The sequence below is a fragment of the Salvia splendens genome, unplaced genomic scaffold (genome assembly GCF_004379255.2).
Source record: "Salvia splendens isolate huo1 unplaced genomic scaffold, SspV2 ctg211, whole genome shotgun sequence".
NCBI lineage: Eukaryota > Viridiplantae > Streptophyta > Magnoliopsida > Lamiales > Lamiaceae > Salvia > Salvia splendens.
This window is the reverse complement of record NW_024598847.1, coordinates 1-9,465: the sequence shown is the minus strand read 5'-3', so window position 1 is coordinate 9,465 and position 9,465 is coordinate 1. Positions and strand designations below refer to the sequence as shown.

The window sequence follows — 9,465 nt, the reverse complement described above, 5'->3', positions numbered from 1 at the left end:
ATGATCGGGGAAGTTGAACTTGCTTTTCGGATCTAGTGCTGGACTTGTCATCATCTGTCTCTTTGATTCCATTTCTGCTTTCTGCTTTCCTTTCTCTTCTGCTGACAACCTTTCACTTACTTCGGATTCTACACCATGTCCCTTGCTGCCGGATGCAGCCTGTTCTTGACCATGTTGGGCACCATGCACCAACGCGGGACTTCCCTTACATGCCTCGTCCGCCCCTGCGTGCGAGGAATGCAAGCCTAACATCTCATCCGCCCCTGCGTGTGAGATGCCGGAAGTACCTTGGCCGTCCATTAATGGTGTAGAATCCAACTCACGACCACTTCTCAACGTCACTACCTTACACTGTTCATTGCCTCTCGGGTTGGGTACAGTATTACTTGGGATAGTGTTAGGAATCCTCGTATGTGATGCCGTAGCAAGCTGCCCTATCTGCGTCTCAAGATTTCTCATTGTCGCATCCATCTGCCCAAACTTTTCCACCGTCCTTTCCTTGAAATTTTCGTTCTCCTTTTGACTCTTAGTCATGAAAGAGAGAATCTGCCCCAACTGATCCTCGACGGTTGGCTTCTTCTCATAACCCGGCGGTTGAGTGTTGTTCTTCCATTGATTTCCTGAGTTGTTGCTAGGACCGGCTTGATTCCAACTTGCTTGTTGAGGCCTCCAATTTTGCTGATTGTTGTATTGGTTGCCTTGATTGAACCCTTGGCGATTGTTGCCAATATAGTTCACATCCTGCACGGGAGGTCCTTGAAGACTTGGGCACTGATCAGTATGATGCCCTCCTTGACACAATCCACATCTCATCACAGTCACAGCTTGGGGTTGAGGAGTCAATTGAAGAGACTTAACTGCCTTTGTCATTGATGACATTTGAGTGCTTATGTCCGCCAATTGAGCCTCAATGGCTGTCACTCTTTCTGCATCTTTGGTAGCACCAAATGTATCTCCTACCTTCTCAGCTGCTCTTCTTGGATTATGCCAATTCCTTTGATTATTGGCCAACCTTTGAAACAAGGCTCTAACCTCATCGTGAGTTAAATCATCTAGGTTCCCATTTGAACCTGCAGTGACTAGTCCCGTGCCTTCACTGTTGAGTCCCTTGTAGAATTTCAAAAGGTCATGCCCCGGAGCTAGTCCGTGACTTGGGCATTTCCTTATCAACTCCGTGAATCTCTTCCATGCCTCCGCGAAGGACTTATCATACTTCTGTCGGAATGAGGTGATCTCCTCTCTCAACTTCTCAATCTTCATTGGAGAGTTGTATTCCACAAGAAACAACGACTTCAACTCTTGGAAAGTTGCTATGTTGTAGCCCGGTAATGAGTCATACCACGCTCTTGCCTTCTCCCTCAATGAGAATGGAAATAAGGCCCTCTTAATCCGATGATGCTCCACATTTGAGGTCTATGAGAATTTGTCAGCTCGTAGAAGGCATTCAAATGGCTCACCGGATCTTCATCATCCCGTCCGTGAAAAAGATTTCCTCCATTCACCAAACTGATGTAGTGAGGTGGAATATTGACGTTGTCATTTGCGTAGGCACACTCCCCTGGGTACTCAATTCCCGATCTCAGAGTGTCGCCAAACCTCACCACGGGTGGTGGAATCTCATTGTTCTCAGCCATTGATTCACCGTCTGAATCCTGATCCCTTTCTTCACCAAAGAGTCGATTACTCCTGAATGGACTCGAATAGTCTGGGAAGATCTCAAACTCTGACCCTCTAACCTTACTTCTTCTTTGATAACAGAGTAGTCCAAACGGTGGTGTACCCTGTGATCGCGTGTGCATTCACTTTTTATTTTTTATTTTTTATCTTGCGCAACAGAAAATACACCAAACACAACACAATATATTTCCTATTACCGAAAGCGAGACCTCTCGACAACTTCGGGGTAAGTCTTATAAAAAGTGTGTGCTTAAGTGACCAAACAGGCCGGGCCGCCCAGTAGCGGGCTAAGGCGCCCTACGCAAAATTGGGCACAAAAGTCCTGATTAAAGTGCACTATTGTCTCGCGACTCTCTCGCCCAAGTGATTCACTACCATTGTATTTGCTCCAAAAATCTACCATAACATGTTTTGGTCCAAAGTTAACCTTTTTCATTAAACTTAGTGATTTGACCAAATTAGTAACTTCATTATGAACCTAATTATTCAGATTAACCTAATTAATTTAATATTAAAATTTATAAAATATATTTTTACCTATGATAAAAATTAACTTACAATTTATAAAATATTTTATAAAAGTTAAATTAATTTAAAAATTTATAAGATATTTTACCTATATTTTTTACCTATGATAAAATTAAACTTGTGAATATTTTTAAAATTATAATTTTATTTTATTTTTATTATAGGTAAATTTTTTTAATATTTTTTTATTATGTGTATTAATATATTTTGATATAGGTAAAAAATATTTTATAAATTTTAATATTGAATTAGTTAGGTAATTGGTTAATTAGATTTATAATTAATCCACTAATTTGGTCAAATCACGTTTGTCCATTAAATTTAATGGTAATTTTTAACTTTTGACCAAAACATATTGTTTGGGACAAAAAGATAACAAACTTAGTGTAAATGACCAAAAAGCTTTCTAGAGCAAATGTAAAGAATTAAATTTGAACTTTTAATCTAAAATAAATTATCGTAGCCAAAATATAGAAGATGGAAACAAATTACATATTGATATTGAATGAAGGTGATATGCTACATAACCTACAATTCAATTCACGGCTAAAAAGAGAAGATAAAGATGAAATTGATAGGGGATAAAATGTTACTATCTCCAATATATATAAAAAAAATGAATGAATAAAATAAATAATGAATTTAGAAAATAATCTTAAAACCTATTACAAAAAGTCTTCACATAATAAATACCCAAAGTACGTTCAGTTACAATAAGATTTAATTTGATTCCCCAACTACATACACAAAATAAATTAAAAGATGATTTACAAAATTGGCCTCAAATAGAAAACCAAATGTCTTTTTTTTTAAGAGAACTGCATTTATGACACGGTAGTTTTATTTTAAAATTTGTTTGGTATATAAATCAATTTACTCGGCCGGGAAAAAAGAAATAGCGACAAACTCACTTATACCGAGCGTTACAACTCAATGTGTGGCTAAAAGGAGAAGATAATGACAATTTGACAGCGAAGAGAACGTTGCAACTCACCTGCCAAAAACACGTCATATTTAAAAACTCGAAGACCTTATTTTATTCGTGATTGCATATAAAGCAATTATACAATACTTCACATCATTTCTCGTCCTCCTTCACATTATTTCCCGTCCTCCTCTCGACTTTCACAAATCTGAGAAGAGCTTTGCCCTAACCATTAAAACCAAAGAAAAATCTTCAAAAAAAAAAGGAGGAAACGGCCTCACCCCCAATCTGAAGAAGTTGTTGCTAGCTTGTGCTACATTTAAGAAGTTGAATTATTTGATACAAAATCGATATCACCATTTCGATTTTCTAAGGTAAATTCCTTTTCATTTCATACTCGTGTTCTTATTTTCTATAGCATTTTTTATCTATGCATTTGCATTCGTAATTTTTGTAACCAAGTTTGGTTCTTTTGCTAAAAATAGGAATACAAGTTATTTTTATATGAATCAAAGATTTTTTTCCTATAAATAATCTAATTGATGTTTTTGTTTTATATATATATATGTATGTATACATTATTTTTTCAGTTTGAATCTATAAGTGAACTTGTTCAAAGAAATTCTCCAATCAATTCTTTTTACTATGAATAAAAAATGTTGACCCTTTTTAGGATTATGAAGGTTTGGTGTTGAAAAGTATGGCTGAGCAATTAATTTGGTTTCTATCTTGAAATCCTAACCCTACTTTTTATTTATACTGTGTTTTAGTATATGTTTATAAAGTTTATAAGATTATCTGTATTTTTTTCTTTGCTAAAAACACAATGTGCGTGTAATTTTTCAAAAGCGTGGCCAAATATTTTGTCACAAAATATAGAAAAGTTATAAGCTTTATTTCGTATAGTTGGATGTGGGAGGTGTTTTCAACACATTGACATGCATCGATGTTCTTTTAATAAATCCCAACAAAACACATTTTTATGTGGGCAAAACACATTTTTATGTACACTACTAATTAACTACTGTATTAAGTTTATTTCGATCATTTCATATATTTTTCTCAGTATGTTTTGCATTTTTACACAGATTTGCCTAAATTGCAATAGTTACCGTTAATATACTAATTAACCAAGATTTTTGTTGATATAAAAATTACTCGTATATTTTTTCTTCTTCTACAAATTATATTTGATGTAGATTGCAGTCAAAATAAAAACAGATTATTATTAATCTATCTAATAATAACTGTAAATACTATAAATAGCCTTTTTGTACATCTATGCTGTTTGGGATTGAAAATGAAATATTAGGAAGCCTTTTTATTTCATATATTAAAAATGTTTTTTTTTTCTGCACACAAAATTTGAAATGTTGTTAAAGTCGTGAAAATAATGATAGAAATGGCTAATTATTTAAATTATACTGTATTTATATTGCAGAAAAGTGATGGATGATTTCAATTGGACGTCAACTGATGATTCCCAAGTAAGAATAATGTGATTTCTGTATAGAATATTGTGATTCCTATGTGTAATTTTCAAATTAATTATTGGAGTAATTGTTACAGTTAGGTGTGGGTGGGACAATGGTCCTATGCAGGTGTTGCGAAATTTTAAAATATGTCATTGATTGGAAAAAAAAATAGAAACAATAGAAAATACAACATAGTCTTATGGAGTAGAATTTATAGTCGTTTGTTTTATTTATCGAAATAAATAAAACATATCAGTGCTAGATTTCATATTAGAGGGCCGATTGTTTGCAATTGCAGGAGTAAATGGGCCATCCTATTTGGGTCGTGGGTATGGATCGGGTTAGTCTGCATGCATTATTTCCTAACTTTTAATTGGTAAGATTTTATTAAATTCAAATCTAATAAACAATAAAAAAATTAAACGGAGATTGAGAAACCAGAATGCAAAACGTTGCAGAAAGGCAGAAACCCTTCCCTCCTCCGGCCTTCGGCCCTTCCCCGTTCACATCCCCACTGCGGTGCCGCCACTCTCGCCGGCCCCTTCCCCGTCTTCACTCCGAAAGTCCTCCCCATACCTCTGTCTTCCCTCCCCCCACTAATTATTTCAAGTAATTATTAATTTTCAGGTATGTCCGTATGTTTCAATCTCGATCCGAACACAAATTGTTTTGGAAGAGAAAATATCAATGAATTGAACCCCTCAAATCAAATAAATCAACATAAACGGTTTAGTGAATTCAAAAATGTTGAATTGCAAATAAAGACTTTCTAAGACAAGTCAGAAACAAGGGTGTCTACAGTAATCTTTTATAAAATTTGCTTTGCATCTGCTTGTTTCGTCAATTGAGTTGTAAATATGGCTTAGTACTTATTGGCCAGTGACTAAACATTTTACATAGACAAGCATGTCTGAAGTATCTTATGTAGATAGTCTACTCATCTCAATGTGGCCATTGTTCTGTAAGCCAAAATGGCTTTCATTTGTTCATCGGTGCAAGTTTGTAGTTGTGTTGGACATGACCTGTGACTTTACTTAACATAACAATTCATTCGACTCTGCGTATTTTTTGATTTGGTATCATTCGTCCAAACTCGCTAAATATTCGAACCAATATTATAGCACGAGAATATACTATGTAAAACGGGAAATTATTAAGACTTGTGGTAGTGGCTGCCGTCTTGACCCACCTCCCATCCTGGGTTAAGTTGACATTGTATAGTAGTTGCCTGTTGAAGGCTTTATAGTCACTGTCATATAGTTGGACTAAGTACTGGACTAATCCTTTGATTGTACGGAGTATAACTTATTTGGATGGAGATGTTTAATTGTCATTAGAATATTAGAAATTGTTTCACTGGTAAGTACTCTACTAATCTTTTGATTGTATTACGTATTTTGATGGAGATGATTAATTGTCATTATAATATAAGAAATTGTTTCACTAGTATACTGTGTTATGTTTAGATAACATGGTAAGGAATTTCTCATCTCAAATGCTTTTGGCATATAGTGTATGCTTAGAATAGATTCAGTTTGAGGACTACACATTTTATTTTTGCCAACCCAGGGCCAGAACTCTTTAGTCAGACGAAGTTACTTGAAGCCATTTTATTGCCAATCCTGTAACAGAAGAGTGAGATGTATCAACAAGTACAATTATTATTTTTTTGTGTGACCATGTAGTCTTGTGTCTGTATCTGTTGTTTTATGTGGTCCGTTACACAGTGTCAAAATACACATCTATGTGTGCATCATTTATTTTCATTATGAAGTTTACTAAGTAAAAATACGAATCTTAAAGTTTAGAATTGAGAAAGTCTTATGCTGTTCTCACATTATTTATGCATATGATTTTTTCTGTCGTAGCTTATTTGTATGAGTACCCTCATTTGATATTACTTTCTGTTACTTTTGCCTTTCAACTTTGAAGGATATGGATGCCAGTGACATAGTGGTATCATCCATTCGTGCTGGGATGAAGAGGGAGTTTGCCTTCATGATGAGGGCTCAGTCTGAAATGGGGGGGCTTCCAGCAGGCAGGAGAGTAACAAGGTCCCAGAGAGGCGGTAGTTCCAGTAGAGGCTATGTGGTAAGTGATAGTAAGATGAACAAGAAAATGAAGGGGCCTGCTTCTAAGAAATCAAAAGTGACTGAAGAAGAGATGCCAGAAACAGAGGATGTCGTAAAGTTGGAGCCAAGTAATGTTTTGGATGGTGACAATGGGGTGGTGAGGGCTGTAGTTGACATTGTATCTGATATGGGTGACTGTTCAAGAAACTTAGAGGCCGACTTAGTTAATGTAATGGGATATGAAGTGGAAGAAAAATTAGCCGCAAGAAATTCAGAAGCTGATTCAGTTGTTGTAGTGGACAGTGAAGCAGAAGAGAAAGTGGGCACAAGAAATATAGAGGCTGACTCAGTTACTGTAGTGGGAGATGAAGCAGAAGAGGAAGTGGGCACAGGAAATACAGAGGTAGGCTTAGTTGCGGTAGTGTGCGATGAAGAAGAGAAAGTGGGCACTGATTCTAGGGAAGACATTATCCAGCCTTTGTGCACAGATTTACCTGTGGATCAGGTTGGAGGTATCGATAGAGTTTCTAATCGTGAAGATGATGGAATACTTAGCAGTGCCTCTGATTTGGGATGTGAGAGTACTGCAGAGCGCACAGGCATGATGTTGGAAAAGTCACTAAGGAGGTTTACGCGCTCGGCCTTGAAGCTGCAGGATGGGGCAATAGAGTTAGGATCAGAGGCAGGAGCTGTGGAGAGTATGACTGCAAGTCCTTCAAAGCTTGAAATGAAAATGTCAAAAAAGATTGGATTGAATAGAGCTCCCATGAAGTTAAAGCACCTTCTTCGGACAGGATTGCTTGAGGGTCTTCAAGTTCGCTATGTAAATGGGTCAAAGGTAATCACGTTTGGCAATTAAAATGTTCCATTTTAGCTTTTTCTATATGGTTGGTGGCATCTTTTCTTTGACATTTTCAGGGGAGGAGGCGACCTGATTCTGAACTTCAGGGTGTTATTAAAGGAACTGGGATATTATGTTCATGTTATGAATGCGGGGGGAAAAAGGTAAATTGTAGATCGACTTGTGCTGATTTGCATGATTCTTTCCACTAACTGCTAGTTGTTGGTTTAGGTTGTTACTCCTAATCAATTTGAAATGCATGCACGTAGTGGCAATAAGCGGCCACCGGAGTATATATTCTTGGAGAATGGAAAAAGTCTGAGAGATGTGCTTAATGCATGCAAGGCCAATCCTTCAGATCCGCTGGAATGTGTTATCCAGAACGCAATTGGCCGTTCAAATCATATAACTGCTATCTGTCTCAACTGCAGAGGTGATGTCCATGTTTGTTATTCTGATATGTCCTACCATGCTCATTTGCTTGAATAGGATATTAAAAATTGTACTCCCTTTTTCTTCTATTCTCACTTCCTCTTTTAATTTTCCTATGCCTTTTTTATGCTTTCAGTGTTGATTCCTGAAACTGGTGCTGGTCGAGCAATGCTTCTTTGTGACTCCTGTGTTCTTCTGAAGGAGTCTGGCTCCAGTCAAACACATATCGGTGATGTCACTGTCAGGTAGCTCCATAGTGTAGCTAGTAACTTTATCCTGTTGTCCATGTTTATTGATATGATATTTTATGATGATAATTTTAGGTCTCCTTTGGCTGGTTCACCAGCTCCTGCATCTTCTACTCGCTTGCCTGAAGTTGTAGATAGTGTTCTAATTTCTCCAAATAGTCAACCTCAAGTGAAGAGTCAGGGAAAGCTGACACGGAAGTAAGTACCAGTTGATTCTGTGCTACTGCGTGCAATTTCTTTGGATTGCAATTGCTCCTATCTTCAAATTATGCATGTCTTTAGGGTAAGCTGTCTTTTAATAGTGCTGATTCTTGTGTTTCCACTTTGCAGGGATCTGAGAATGCATAAATCTGTTCTAGCAGAAGATCTGCTTCCTGATGGTACTGCTTTGTCATATGTTATGCATGGAAAGGTGAATGGGTACTACCATTAACATTCCTTCATAGGTCTCTTTTTTTTATATATTGTTTCCAGATTGCTGACGGGTACTATATAGGTAGTTCTGTCTTTCTGGAAATGACCTATTGATTTTCTTGTTGAAATGATAATTAAATTTATATTCAATTATTACTCTGGAGCAGATAAGGCTTGAGGGTTACAAGAAAGATGGTTTAATCTTCTGCTTCTGTTGCAAAAAAGTGGTTTGTTACTTTTCATCTTTTTTGTTTGAAAGTTGCAACACATTTTTTTTTGTTACCTATAAGTCACTTGTAATGTTGCTGCCTCACTCTTTATGAACAGGTGAGTCCCTCACAGTTTGAGGCTCATGCTGGTTTTGCTTCGCGTCGGAAGCCGTGAGTATTATTTTTCCTCTTGTTTCATATTTTTATGGGGTTACATTCTTACTAACACACCTTATCTTCTGTATTGTTCAACACTTCCCGATCTTAAGGCTTATGCTGTTGTCTGAGTATTTAATAGTATATCAGAATTTCTTAAGCTGTTGTGCGAGTCATTTAATATATGAGAAATTTTGAAGCCTAGTAGTCTTAGTTAAGACAACAAAAAGATACGTTGGGTGCCTAGGGGACAAGTAAAATGCTAAACAAAAGAACAAGTAAAATGTTAAACATCTGGTTCTTTTTTGTTAACTTAGGGCTGCTTGGCGTGCAGGTACATGAGTATATACACTTCCAATGGGGTTTCTCTGCATCAGCTATCCTTGAACTATCTAGAAGTCGTAAATCATCAACTGAAGAAAGTGACGATCTTTGTTCTATTTGTGAGGATGGAGGAATTTGTTATGCTGTGAAATTGTCCACGAGCA

General features: G+C 36.6%; 1 non-coding gene and 1 pseudogene across 1 annotated transcript; both read left to right on the top strand.

Annotated features, from left to right (window-relative positions):
* The first annotated feature begins 1,141 nt into the window (after positions 1–1,141).
* Positions 1,142–1,248, top strand: LOC121789337. The gene has a single exon (XR_006048022.1). It is a non-coding gene; the product is annotated as a small nucleolar RNA R71 (small nucleolar RNA).
* Positions 1,249–5,023: 3,775 nt separating this feature from the next.
* LOC121789336 lies at positions 5,024–9,446 on the top strand (annotated as a pseudogene).
* Positions 9,447–9,465: the final 19 nt, after the last annotated feature.